General features: G+C 30.2%; 1 long non-coding RNA gene across 1 annotated transcript; it reads left to right on the top strand.

Moving 5' to 3' along the window:
- The first annotated feature begins 8,091 nt into the window (after window positions 1-8,091).
- LOC123660727 lies at window positions 8,092-12,341 on the top strand. Its single transcript, XR_006744238.1, has 3 exons — window positions 8,092-8,174; window positions 11,905-11,960; window positions 12,038-12,341. It is a non-coding gene; the product is annotated as an uncharacterized LOC123660727 (long non-coding RNA).
- The last annotated feature ends 3,659 nt before the right edge of the window (window positions 12,342-16,000 follow it).

The raw sequence follows: 16,000 nt of genomic DNA, 5'->3' as shown, positions 1-16,000 counted from the left end.
AAATATATAGATAAAATAATAAATGGGTCGTATAAATAATGTTAATTTTCGTATAAATAGGTCCATTATTTAAATGTTGTCAAAATAATTTATTAAGTAGTAGTATTATGGTTAAAGTAAACCCTAAATAATAATAGGTTCCAGATTCTGTAATAAATCAGAATATCCAGCATACAAAACAATGACTAATCCTAACATTATTTAAAATGACTCCAATCTTCACGATTAGCAGAATTTGTCATCACAATACACGATGTCGAAGTTCAATGGATAAATATCTGAAAATTGAAATACCAATACTAATGTACACCAGACAATGCCCACACAAATCAGACAGGATTCCCAATAGAGTATCTGAGTTCTGTATATCAAACATTTGCATGCGCAAACGAGGCTTGCGTGTCGACGCCCACTCGGTGCAATACTGTGCAATCGCTTTACGTATCGGCATAGCATTAGCGCATTTGCTGCACAATGCGGAATTCTGCATAAAACCTTCTTACTAAGTGTTAAATATGCAATAGAATTTTGTCTCTTTTTTCCTTTTGTTCACGAACACATTGTTCGTGTTTTTCACTTCGTAGCATTGTATTATTTAATTTGTAAGGTTTAGTCATATTATTTTTTTAATTGTTTATAAGTACTGTATATAGGTATTATCAAATATGTGGTACATTATAAGTTGTTATTCCTCGCGCTTTTTTTTAAAATAATTCAATAAACTCTTGTATACTTTTATTTATTTTTACTGTTAAGTGTCCCTGCTTTAGGAGTCACACATACACACCTGTGTATGTGTGATTCTTAAAGCACATATACACCTGTGTATGTGTGTGTTTTTTGAAAGATTTTTGTAAAGTTGAGTAAATTGTTTTAAAAAGAAGAAAGCATTGTATTCAATATAATACTTTAGTGCATTAACACTCAAAAGATTATCTTTTTTAACCGACTTCCAAAAAAGGAGAAAGTTCTCAATTCTCAACTCAGTTCTCAAACTGTATTTTTTTTATGTATGTTACATCAGAACTTTTCACCGGGTAGACCAATTTCGGCAATTTTTTTTTTAATCGAAAGGTGGTGTGTGTCAATTGGTTCCATTTAAATTTATTTGAGATCTAACAACTACTTTTCGAGTTATATCTAATAATGCGTTTTTACTTGACACTTTTTTCGTCGACCTACGTTGTATTATATGTTAATTCTTTTTTTGTTGAAAAGGAGATATCCCTAGTTTGGTATCATGATAAGGAAACCAGGATCTAATGATGAGATCCCAGAGAAATCGAGGGAAACTCTCAAAAATCCGCAATAACTTTTTACTGGGTGTAGTGATTTTGATAATTTTTAATTTAATCGAAAGCTGATGTTTATCATGTGATCACATATAAATTTTATTGAGATCTGATAACTACTTTTTGAGTAATCTTTGATAACGCGTAGTTACTTGACTATTTTTTCGTCGATCTACGTTGATTACCCGTCGATGTAATTGAAGTCGGTTTTTTTTTTCGTTTACGAGCAAACACAATTATTAAATTTAAACACAAGCAGTTTACAAACATTTTATTAATTCATCTTTTTCATATTATCTATAGCCATAAAATATATCGTGATTTGTAAGTGTTACATAAATATAAAATAAATTGGTTATTAAGATAAGTTAGTTAATTAGATGGTAAAACTGTCTTGCAACGGAAATGGATTTTAATGCACATGTAAATTCTCTCATTTATGGACTATATTGCAAGAGACTAATAAGCGTTCACATCTGAATGATGTCTATATCCCCAATATACTTTATGAAGCATTAAATAAACCACGCAAAGAAAGAAGGAAAGGAAAAAATTATAACAGCTACTAACTTTAACTATTACGAAAGAATTCGGTAAAATAAAAAAAATTAAGATAAAGAATCTCATAACATCCTAATAACAAAATACATGTTATAAATCTCTTCTTTGATTTAATTATATCGATATTTGTATGTATACTAGCTGTGTCCGCGACTTCGTTCGCGTGGAATTTAACAAAAAAGCTATTATTCAGTTCGCAGAGTTATAAAATAAATAAATTTCTAAAATAAAAGTAGCCTTAGTGCCTTAGTACTCCTTACTACATCAGCTATCTGCCAGTGAAAGTCCCGTTAAAATCGATCCAGCCGTTTCAGAGATTAGCTGGAACAAACAGGCAGACAGACGGACAAAAATTGTAAAAAAAATTGTTTTGGTATATATGTACCGTGTATACCATCCATATGCATTTAGTAAAAAGCGGTTATTTTAATATTACAAACAGACACTCCAATTTTATTTATTTGTGTCTATTTAATTCTTATATTTCAACGTATCTGACATCTTATGGGCTAATTAATCAAGCATTTTTCTGATATCTAAGGGAGGAAATAGTTTTATAGACACACAAAATACAAGATCCCATAACTGAGTCAAAAAAAAACAGAAAATATTCGAAACCTCTTCAAACGAAGCCTCACAAAATCTATCCCATCAGATCACAAGTTACCGTTGGTGATCGGTGTATTGAAACTCTCAGTCGGTCGATGGGTAAGTCGATCGCATCTGTCACCCGATACGCGCCGGCTCGGCTTGCGACGATACAGCACAGTACGGGGCCTTGGGATCACGCTTACGGAATACACATCTCATGCGTATCGGGTGCGCATTCTTTGGAAACAGTCGGTATTCTTAACATTAATTATTAAATACAAGACAGTTCTTGTGGTTTCGTCTGCGTTATCTCATCGTGGTGTTTTTTTATCTACATTAGAGATAGACGAATCTCTTTTTATAACATTGTGAATTTAGACTACATTAATTTCAATATTAAATATGTGTCTATATAATTGATCTTTTTATAGTTTAAGAAATAATGTTTTTCAATAGCGAGAATTATAAAAATGGAATAAATTGTATATTAATATAATTCGCATATCGCATATCTACTAATGCTAAATCAATGGCCAGTGAGTTAGTGGGGCCTTTGTCCAGCAGTGGACTGTGATAGGCTGAAGTGAAGTGATGATACAAGACCAGTGAAAGAATCCCATATTTCTTCGGCACGGGGTAAGACAGGAAGATATAATATAACTGAAAATGTTTATAACAGGTCTGTAAATCAACCAAAGAGTCTAATGAATTACTTGTGAGGTAACCAATGAAATAAGTGAGTAATTACTCTTTTTTACCCTTTTAATCACAATGATTAATACATATGTATTTTTATTGAATTAAAAATATATAAATATTAAAATCGAAAGTCAATTCAACTATTATTGACTATGTTAGTGTAGACAAATATACCTTATATTAATTGGGTGTCATCCCTTTGCACATTTACAACGCTGCTTGTGTCAAAGGAAAATTGATTTTTCATCGATTGTTTTTTTTTACAATTCATTACTTCATCACATCATCATCACTTCAGCCAGAAATTCCGGTTTTCCGCAATCCTCATCCAGCCTACACCGGCAATCTTACGTAGATCGTCGGTCCAACGGGCCGGAGGTCGTCCCACACTGCATTTACCTAGACGCGGTCTCCACTTCAGGACCCGTCTACTCCAACGGCCATTGCGACACAAATGACCAGCCCACTGCCACTTCAACTTGCTAATTCTGTGGGCTACGTCGGTTACTTTCGTTCTCTCGCGGATAGCCTCATTTCTAATCCTATCTTTGAGAGAAACCGCAAGCATAAACTTGTGGACCAGACCCTTCGTCAGTTTCCACATCTTGGCTCCGTATGTTAACACAAGCAGGACGCATTGCTCGAAGACTTTTGTTTTCAAGCATTGCGGAATCTTCGAAGTGAAGACTCGACGAAACCTGCCAAACGCCGCCCAACCCAACCGAATCCTGCTGTCCTTCTCGAAGTTGTTGCGGCCTAGTTGGATATAGTCTAGGTAAATATATTCCTGAATAACCTCGAGAAGGATACCATCGACCGATACCGGTCTCGGTATGACTTGGTTGTTGAACATAACTTTCGTTTTGTCCAAGTTCATTTTTACAATTATAATATACATAACTATTATATATCATGATATTACGATAACTCATTAACTTTGTTTTGATTATTACTTATTAATAGATATTTATCATATAATATAGATCTTGTTAACCACCACAGACACGAGAAAGTGTCGAATAATGAAGTATTCGTAAATGGTTCTTAAACGCATTAATATCGACTCAGTGGACGATTGACGTGCCCTTAATTTGAACCCGCGTTTACCTCTCGCAAACAAAACTTTAATAAAGTTACTTGCATAACTTACATCACTTGTTCGATAAATTACTAAAAGACGAACTCACATAACACATTTTTTTCTTTTTAACACTTTATTTTTAAATTTGCCATATTTTGCATTACAAATATGGGTTTCTTATTCTAAACGTCTTGAAGAGTTTTTAAATGTGTCTTGATGAAATCATTATCTTTCATTCCTCATTCAAACATGAGGATTATGATACTCATAATTATTACTTATTCTTTTTTATTGGTAAAGATTTCCTTACCAAGCCTTAATATGTCTAAAAAAAGTAACATACAATTAAATTTTTATAGGCTTTTATGAGAAGTTAGAAAACAAAAACACGTACAGAAAAAATTATATATATATTATTAATAAAGATGCTAGTACGTCAGAGGTAGTAAATTATTATCTTTATTTATGTTTATTGCTGGGAGCACAACTACATTGTGTAATTATGCACTTATATACCAATAAGGTGTCGTCGTTGCACCAATCATATTTAAATACGTGAATGTGTGAGTCAATCGTTTAAAATGAAAATCATAGATCACGTTACTAAGTTTTGGAATTTTTTTTTTTAATTAAACTTTACTACTTTACTTAATATTTAATAAAATAATAAATAAATTAATAAATACTTTAATACTTCACTGTTTTATTATATGTTTTATATTGGAGTTTATCGAATGTAATAAAATTTAAGTAGTAATAACAAACTTCTTACTTTTAATAATTCCTGTAGAAAGTCAATTATACGTCGGGGAACCGGAAAAAAAACACAATCACAAGTCCCTTACAAAATATAATATGTCGTGAAATATATGACTCAAAATATAACTTAAATTAAAAATTTCAATAGTACGTCAAAATAGTATTTTGTAAAATTATTTATAAAGACGATGTAAAAAAATTAAGCTTAAGTATTTTTTAATGATTCGTTTGTAAATTATTGTTGATATCGTGTACACCTAATAGCAATTGTTACTTATAGTACATATGTACCCCAACCCGCATTGAAGCAGCGTGGTGGATTAAGCTCTGAACCTTCTCCTACATGGGGAAAGAGGCATATGCCCAGCAGTGGGATATTACAGGCTGAAACGTAAGCATTATAAATAATTTCACAATATATAGAAACAATAATGCAGACAAGATGTTTTCTTGTTATTGCGACTATCGTATACACAATTAATCTTTTGTCGTCAATTCAACAATAGATCATGCCAAATACAAGCATAATGTGTATTATAATGTGCATCGATTACATTAGCACTGTGTGAACTAACTACACTTCACGTGTAATATTATTATGGTAAACAGTTTACTTAAGGTGCGAACACTTTGCTTACCATGTAAATAATGTGTTATTTACTATACTAGAATATTTTTTATCTTCTTGTAAGCATTAATTTTTTGTATTTACAATTATATAAAAACATTAAATTAAAAAAAATAATTTGCTTTTTTAGTATTTAAAATCTTACAAGATATATAAAAAAAATAAAGAATTTTAAATACATATAATGCAAAATTATTGACAAAATATTATTTATCATAAATAAAAATATATAAATTACTAGCTGACCCCAAAGACCGCAGACCCGTGTTGCCATATATGTTATTTAACCCCCTTAATCCCCCCCCCCCCCCCCTCCATAACTTATGAGGTATGAAAAATAGATGTTGGCCGATTCTCAGACCGATATGCACACAAAATTTCATAAAAATCGGTCCAGCCGTTTCGGAGGAGTGTGATAAATAACATTGTGACACGAGAATTTTATATACCTATAAGATTATCAGAATGTACTGTCACAAATAATAGTGCATTCTGTCAACATGTTCTGTAAGCGACTATTTTTAAGTTTAAGCAATATTTTATAAAATATAGTTTTTATGATTTTTAGTATGTCCTAAAGCAACTTATTAATCTTAATGAATATTAATAAATATTAATGTAATGGAAACCGTACGAAATAGTCAGTATTGAACAAAACGCAGACCATTACCACCATATACACTGTAATTCATGTCGAGATGCTTAAATTTGTAGCGTACGCTTATTAACAATTCCGCTCAATGCGGCGTAGGCGATGTTAGTTATTGTGTCGTTAACAATCATATGTAAGCCTTGATAAATAATTAATTTATATAATTATAGACATATTTTCTTAGGTATTTATGCTATAATACAAGCGATGAAAACTAATTTGTCGTTGGGCGTGTTTTAAACATGAGACACGTCGGCATTCGTTCGATCTGTTTAATTGTCGCGTCACCTGTAATCTTTTAACATCAATGTTCAATTATTATTCAAATTCATTTATATGAATAAGCTGTATTTATATTTCTTAGAGTGCAAACAACATGTTTAAACATGATAAAATATAAAATAAGTTTGTACGTTTATTTTAACGAGCTAATCACAAAAATTCAAAACTCGATCTAATTTTATTTAACAACTAGCTTCTGCGACTTCGTCTGCGTGGAACTTTTAAAAAGGAACAATTCTGCTATACGTGATTTTTGAGAAAGTTTAACTGTTTACTTTATTCAAAAGGAAAAAAACTCCCAATTTTGAAATATTCTTCATTGGTGTTCCGCTCCTATTGATCTTTGCGTGATAATATATAGCCTAAACCCTTACTCGATAAATTGGCTATCTAACACTGTAAGTATTTTTCAAATCGGACCAGTAGTTCCTGAGATTAGCGCGTTCAAACAAACAAACAAACAAACTCTTCAGCTTTATAATATTAGTATAGATACTACAAAATATCACGATATGACTCTATAATTTCTGACTATTATACTATGTATACGAACTATAATTGTTGCTATTGTTTGTTTATAACTAAATAAACATACACAATATCTGGCGGTAAATACTACACATCGATCTTTAAAAGCACATATTGCTAGTTTCGGTTTGATAGATTGTTAAAATGATACAAAATATTTTTTAAATAATTTAGGGTAGAGAATTATGCTCCTATACAGGACACGATTACTAACTACTACTAATAAAACATACCTACTTTTATTACGTTATTGTATAGCATAAATTGTAAAAAGTAGAAAAATAAAGAATGTTTTATTTTTAACAGTAAAAACTTGAGTAGCCGAGTGTACGTTGTAATCAATACGAACGAATAATTAGTTACACGTATGTCTTACGCGGTCTTTCCTTATTCGTCGATCTAGATCTCAGTGTCTTCCCTTGTCATTATCTACGTGAGGTGGTCTTAATAAATGTAAATGTAAACGATTGGCCTATCAGTTGCGGAAGCCGTGCCACATGACGTATAAATATTAATCTTAAAATAATATATGTGAGATATAAGCTATTACATAAATGTCATACAAGTTTAAATCAACTCGTATATTATCGCTTTAATTGTCTTCAAGCTCATTCTAATAATTAATTAATTAATATGAGAAAATGGTTATTCTTTTTTTTCTATTTAATTACGAGACCATGTGGTCGTGTTACGAGGATGATATTTATAGTTACTGTGTGTACTTGTATATGTGTGTCTAGTAATGCAAAATGATGGAAAGTATTTTTACATCATTATTAATAATTAAAATAACTAAATTTTGAAGTTGTTGGTTTTTTTAAGTTTTAGACGATCGTGATTACTCAGTAGCGTACCGTGGAGGGTGCTGGGGGGTGCATGGCCCCGGGCGCCACACGAAAGGGACAAAATCATCACAATTTTTTTAGTGACAAAAAAAATTCAAATCGCTTCCACTTTATTGAGGTCAGTTAGTAAACAAAATGAAAAATGTGCTTGCAATGAGTATGCTAAGTTGCTATGGTAAAAAAAAATATTGGTAAGGGCGGCAAATTTTCAGTAAGCCCACTTTTCAATTTCTAGTTCGGTCTCGATTTGGATATTGTAAGTGTAATTTATTTTTTTAGATTAATTTATAGTCGTATATTCCGTATTAGCATATAAGTGGTTTGATAATGTTTCTTGACCATATATAATGATAAAATTATGTATTAAAATTACTCTTATATGATGTTAACCAATTCGTATACGTGTTCCCTTTAAATTACGTCATAATAGTAATTGTTGGTTTTGAGTTATTATATCTGAATACAATTTGCATAAAAGATGAAGTGTAACATATAGAGGTGTAGTGTAGTGGAAAATTTTATATGACTATATTTAAAAGCTTTTAAGCCATATGATAATAAAATAAATTAGAATGTCGTTTTAATTTAATGTCACTTAAATTAAAATATTTGACAACTAAAAATCGGATATTTTAAAGAATATATTGACAGGACTGACTTTCTACTACAAGAGTGTTAGGTGGTTACATTGTATTTATTTGTACCATGTGTACCACATGTATTATTTGAAATTAAGATGACGCATTGGCGCTATGGTCACAACACTGGTTTGTGGCTGTTGCGCTGGCGCTTGCAGGTTCGATCCCCGCACATGGTGATTTAAGTTGCATACCTTAGCAACATATGACCGTGTGTGTTAACAAATTATTTAATTCATTATAACTTATTAATTTTAATTTATTATCATTATAATCACAGAAAAAATATGAAAAGTAGAAAACTAACATTAAGGAATAGAATCAAGTGCTAAGTCAACATATACAGTTACTTTAACGTTGTATCTTACACAACCGAACTACATACAGGACAGAGAGCCACGAATAAATATCGCCGAGTGTTGTAGGAACATGTAATAGATATTACGCGAGCTAGTTGCATTCAGGTACAGATATATTCCGCGCTGATAACGGCTAAGCCATGTTATCACCGCGCCCGTCCACTGCACAGTCGCCACATTCACTCCTTCTGCACTCCGTTTGAACGGTCTTAATACTTGCTGTTTTATTCCTTTGGTTTTTTTTTTTAATTTTTTTTTACTTACTTTTTTTTTATGTTGTTTGATTTCTATGTTGTCCTGTTAGCAAAATGAATGAACCCTTTTTTATACATATTTAACTATTCTATACGTATTATATTCGCAATTATCATTACTATACTTTCAATTTCTTATATTTATAAAAACTAGATTCTAGTTAGTCAATTTTCATAATGATAGATAAGTGCTGCATTATTTATTTTATTTTAACTTTTTGTTACAGTTCAACTGTATTTTTGTTGAATTTAAAGTTTTTAAGAAAAGTGATGTATTCTGATAAAATATATAAATATATTGTATTTATACGTATTATATTTTATACATACGTATGTATAGATTGTTATAACTACTTATTTATTATTAATTCTCTTATTGTGTATTAACCATCATTAATAATTGTCTTGTTCAACTCAATCAAACTGAGTTTTATCAAAAAAAATTGGCTATTTTTATTTAAACCATAGGAATATCTAGCCATCTACAAAAATTAGTAATAATTATAGAGCAATTAGCAGACTGCTATAAAAAGAACCCGAAAAATGTGCAAGCAAAATAATATAAAAAACTATATGTACTTGCGTTAAGACTTACTGCACTACAAATACTGTAGTATACATAAATATTTAAGACAAAAAATAAAATTTTATAATAAATTATACGCACTGTTTTAAGTACGTAATATACAGTTAATTCTTACACAGATAAACAAATAGACATATAGCACGAAAATGCAAGAAAGTACCAAGTGTACTCAATCCAGCAAGCTAAGAGATCATGCGATGCTTGACGCTGGAGTCAAGGCGAGCGGCCGGCGCCGACCACGCCTTCCCCCCGCGTCGCATGCAAACCGCATCGGTAGATTCGATTGTGCCATTACGGATACCATGGCATTACAGCTCGTAAATCTGTATCACTATAATTCTATGTAGTTCACTCATTAATACGAAATATGAATCGACGGATTTTCATTTTCTAACATCGAGTTATTGAACTATTTACAACACAAAACAATAAAGGATGCTGACGTTAAAACATTCAGTAAAATCCTTATTAGTCTATTAACGGATTTTTCCTTTACAAATACCATATAAAAAAAAAACAAAGTAATGAAATGCAATCAAACGGCGCATATGTATGAACGTAAACGGTTTGAATGTATTTAAAATGCAAGTTGCAAGCTAACTATTCCTAAAGTTGATTTATGCTGACGCTCATTGATTTACAACTATTGAAATTTGAGGAACGATCTTGTTAAATGAAGGCGTGTTTATACGTATGTTTTTAGACATGCCTTTATAATTTAAGTTATTTCACTAGAGAATTTATAGTTACTTAAAATAGATATTATATTTTATTTTTTAGTTGTAACGATAAATTATTATAGAATAAAATTAAATTTTATGTGCACTTTAAATATTATTTTGATAAAAAGAATCAGTTGAATGTATTTATTTAAATGCATACAATAAATTAAATTTGAAAGTGTGACAAACGTTAATGCACTAAATTATATATTAATCAAGTGATGTAGATAATGAACACATATTGAAAAGGATGTATAAAAACATTAAATTCAGATTTTAATTTCAATATTTGCTATATTATATATATATATATATCGTTATCGCAAGAAAGTGTAATAATATAAGTGTATATATATATATATATATATATATATATATATATATATATATATATATATATATATATATATATATATATATATATATATATATATATATATATAATGCTAAATAAATATTCCAAAAAATAATTTTGATGATAACTAAATGAAATATAAAATTAGCAGTACTATTCGTTTCGCGTAATAAGTCCAAAATGTATCAACTTTAATTACCGTGGTATCAACGAAAAATACTTAAAATTAAAGCAATACAAAGTTGCGTACTTATTTATTTATTTAACAACTTATACATAAACTCTTATAAAAGATACATGCCATGAAACAAATGTAAATACGTGTGCTTGTCACTAAAAAATATTTCTACCAATACAACCGAAAATACACAGCTACAGACGGAATTTAAAGAGGTAGACTACAACTACATACGTACTTAACGTACTTTGTCTTAATATAACTATCAAAGTTTTGCCGTTTGTTAAGTTGCTTTCATAAAATTTAGAGATACGTTATTGTTCAAGCTACATAATTTAACTCGTTATAACAAAACATTTGATGGTAATATATATCCGTGATAAGTTCACGGTACATTATAATTTATTTAATCAGTTCACTCCAACATTACGGATCTTGGTACCTTTCCGGCTGGTCCAGGCGGATGCTTATTATAATTAATAAACTACGCCTTTTGAGTCACGGCTTATCTCAATTGCATACCATTGACAAGATACCATAGTTTTATATTTTTTTAGTTTATTACCAGTAGCTAAACTACTACTAAACTATACCTATGTAACATGACAACTTTAAAAATATTTCTCGTTACTAAATAAGTAAAACATTTTTTAAACTTACGTTTCAGAAGTTTATGTTCAATAAAAGTATAACAAAAAATGGCGTAAAATACATGGCATATATTTTAATAACAAGCAATTAAAATTACGTCATAATAATATAATAACAATTTGTAAGTCATTTAAATTTAGGATTACACAAGAACATAAGTCGTGAATATCTCGTTTCGTTTTCTTGAAAGTCGAATCAAATTGAAAAGCAAAACCATAATGTAAATGAAACTTTTATTTCCAGATTTAAACTGTCATAATACTTATTCTGCCGGTCATGTGTCCGTATCGATTGTGACGGTAATGATTATTATATCAGACTTTAATTTCGACGCAACAGTCTGACCTTTTCACTCAAGTGATTTTTTTTATTTCAGATGCGGTTATCTTCAACCGTCGATCTGGAATGGTGGCAGCGGCTCGAACGAGGCTGCTACATCCGTTCTCTAAGGTCTTTGGGGACCACGCCCTGTTAAAACGTCGATGCCTACACTATTATACGCGCTACTGCGCAATCGAGGCGACTCATTTAGATCTATTTCACGAGGCTTGAACGTTATAGCTAAATACGTCTAAGGACTTTTTTGCAATGATCTCTATATGTTATCGTATTAAAAAAAACGTGTCGTGAGCTAATAGAGTATCCAACCTTATACAGATTAAAAAAATGATGACTCAAAATGTTTTTCCTTTTATGAAAAGCCTCGTTCATTCCTTTGATAAGAAAATAATTTAATAATTAGACCGCTTTTTGTATCGTTATAAAACAACCTTGTTATGGCATTGCGATAATGTGAATTTGACTTGTTTGAGAAAAGATAACAAATATGTATAAAGATTTTGCAACATGGTTGTAATAAATAAATCGAGTAAAAGATGCGATGGGAAGAAATAAACAACAAATGTGCAATGGCGGCCTTATCACTAAAATCGATTTCTTACACCTTATAGATGGTGAATAAAATAAACGAGAAAATTATACGAAAACACTAACGCACCGACTGACTCAAAGTCATTCGTAACTTCAGGTTGACGCTGATCCGTCTCGCCAGTTTTGATTGACGTGGTTTAATAAGCCCAATACTATTTTTTTGTAATTCACGTGATAAAATAAAAGGAAAAAAAACTAACTACTAACTACTGGTTAAATTTTTGTTTGCGTAATCGATTACCGCAAATTACAAATTGAAGCAGGTTTCTCTTTTGCAAGTCTTCTTGTTTGTTATAATAGATTTTTTTCTACGACCATCGAATCAGTTTTAAATTACGTTTTTGTAACCGCGAAGGTGCCAAGGTGCGTTTGAAAGATGATTTATGGTGAAAAGTGTTTGCAATTTAAAAACACCTTATATTATATAAGTTATTAAATTTTTGAGGCCGATATGGTTTTTATGTAAAATATTTACCACATAATATTAAATCGTTATCATGTATAATATGTATAAATAATATATATAATATATAAATGCCGTTTGCAAATATGACGATTACGATTTAGCCTGTAATATCTCACTGCTGGGCATAGGCCTCTTCCTCCGTGTAAGAGAAGGATCAGAGCTTAACCATGCTGCTCCACTGCGGGTTGACGCACATATTCAATGAGTAAAGATCGCTATCAGGTGTATGTGATAACAACTGGGACCGACTGATAACAACCGAGATCGACTGCTTAACGTGCTCTCCGAGACACGGTAGAGAGACGCACAAGGATAGACATCCAAACCGGAAGGTACTATTTGTATAAATACATATACGTAAATATCCATCCCGAGTTAAATAACCATCCCGAGTGGGAATCAAACCCACAAACTGATGGCTTTAGGCGCCCACAATGCGCACGTACAAAACTACACCAGAGCGTTTGTTAATACAAAATTAGTCATACTGAAATGTGATAATAGGCTAAAAGAAATAATTTAAACGTAGATCATAATGCTTTTATTTATTTTAGTAATTTATTTTTATTACGACTTATTAAATATCAACATATAGGGTTCAAATATTCGGAAAAATAGTTTATGGTGAACTCGTCACTTATAGAAGTACACACAGCTTTTCTGTGTCATTATATATTTAAATTATTAAACTTGAATTTCCAAGAACTATATTGCTCTTTGTAACCTTTAAATAGAACACAACATTTTACATAAAAAGTGCCCATGAAACTATTATTGTCTATAACTTATATAATGTCTTATATAAACAGGAACTTAAATTATAACTCGCTGTAGTTCAAACGGGACCGTTATCAAAATACGAATAGAAATTTGCATATAGTGCAAGAAACCTTAATATGCATGTATGTATGTATGATAAATTACATTGTGTATATAGTCAAGTGAGAGTTTGCGTATGTGCTTTTTGGTTTTTAACTCGTATTTTATACGTTGTAGTTATAGTAGTATGGGTTCGATATGATGTAGTTATTATGACCTGTTTTATAAATAGTTTCGTTTTTTATATGTACCAAACCAAGACATCACAGGCTACCACAGATTACCATGCCGAATTTCCACCACCCTAGTCGAGTTCGCCGTAAAAAGCTCTTGTAAACGAACACAAATAAACTAAGACACAGTTTCGTCCTTAATGTTACTAATACTTATCTCAAAATGTATCTATACTTTATAACAATAAGATAAGCCAAAAATTTGAAATTAATATTTGATTAAAGCACAGAGTTTTAATGATAGGTATTAACAATTAGAGCACAGATCTCTCATCCTATATATTATAATTAATTTCTTTAGATAAACAGGCATAACCACGAGGAACGTCTAGCTATGATTAAAAATTTTACGACCGGCACACGTTATAACAGGACATTAATTAAGAGTTTTATGAGTTTTAAATTTATTCTATATTTTTAAATGTATAGTAAAAATGAACATATTTTATATAAGTAATAATAAAATTGAGGAAACACTGTACTACATTTATATTTAAACAATTATGATAATCTTTCTTTACTAGCCGATAAATAAAATTTAGATACTAATTATGGGCTGGGTTGGACAAATATATATACTAAAAGCTTAAATATTATTAAAAAAAATTTTAAACTTCGACAAATGATTATCGCTTATTTTATGTATTTATTCTTTCTTGCTAATTAATTAAATTACTATTTTGAATATAATTTAAACATTTAGTCACGTACGCAATAATTTTAACGATAAAAACAGCAATGATAACGAAATAAATGTAGCGGAAAAATTGTATACAAAATAAGTATGAATTTATATTTTCAAAAAGCTTTGCATTTTACTTTCTTGTTTTATTTATCTTAACTTGCAACATCTGAAACGATAATGTAAGCTAGGATAAATAAAACAACAAATAAGTAAAAAAAATAGTAATAGAAAAAAAATACAAAGGAATATACTTGAAATAAAAAATCTTACCGACATTTGCCGGCTATTTAATATAATTGATATTAAAGATTAAGCGAGCTCTGAATTAATTTGAAATGATTATTATTACACTAAATACTTGAAAATATAACAAAACAAAGCTCGAAATATTTATATAAAGAGGGATCAGAATATAGTAATGTTTACGTTTATAGCCGTAAGTTACTTTATTACAGAAGTATTCAATATATTTAACAAGTAAATTTGCAAGGCAATCATGGTCGTATTATTAAAATGCGACCATCGCATTCTTGTAAGCGCAATGGAAAATTTATGTGTATATTTCGTAATTTTTTTCAATAAACTTTACGTTGATTGTTTAACATAAAAACGTTTTATTTATAAAAAGCTGAAACGGTGACTTTGCTCGCGTAAGAATAGATGACATAACAATGTTTTTTAGATACCTAAAGTAATATAAAAAACACCTAGCTTTAATTTGTCTTAGCTTCCCTAAGAGATTACATTAAAACGTATTTTTCCTTTTATTTGTAATGAACGATCTGCAAATATATTTTCATACATCATTGTTCAAAGAGACGGACTTGTAAAAACGAACTGTCAACATTTTAATTTACCCCTCGACATATAAAATATAAACTTTTTTCTTATTTGTTGTTTGCGTAGCAAAGTAACTTACTTTATAAGTTTCTTATATGTAACCTATACTACTCGTAGGATAAGCTCAACGATAATGAATCAGTAGTTTTGTCATTCATCGTCAATGTAATTATGTTTTTAGCATATTAATTGTAGTAGATACACCATATAAAGTGTAATTAAATAGCATGTTCTCTAAATAAATTTTAAAACATACTTTTTACTTTGATGACTTAGCCAATAAACTCGTAAATATTTATTGTTAAATTTCCATTTGGAGTCTAAATATATATGCAGTGCATAATATAAATGCAGTTAAGACAATAT

This window comes from Melitaea cinxia, chromosome 15, assembly GCF_905220565.1.
Source record: "Melitaea cinxia chromosome 15, ilMelCinx1.1, whole genome shotgun sequence".
Classification (NCBI taxonomy): domain Eukaryota; kingdom Metazoa; phylum Arthropoda; class Insecta; order Lepidoptera; family Nymphalidae; genus Melitaea; species Melitaea cinxia.
The sequence above is the reverse complement of the archived record's forward strand: the minus strand, read 5'-3'. Positions and strand labels throughout refer to the sequence as shown.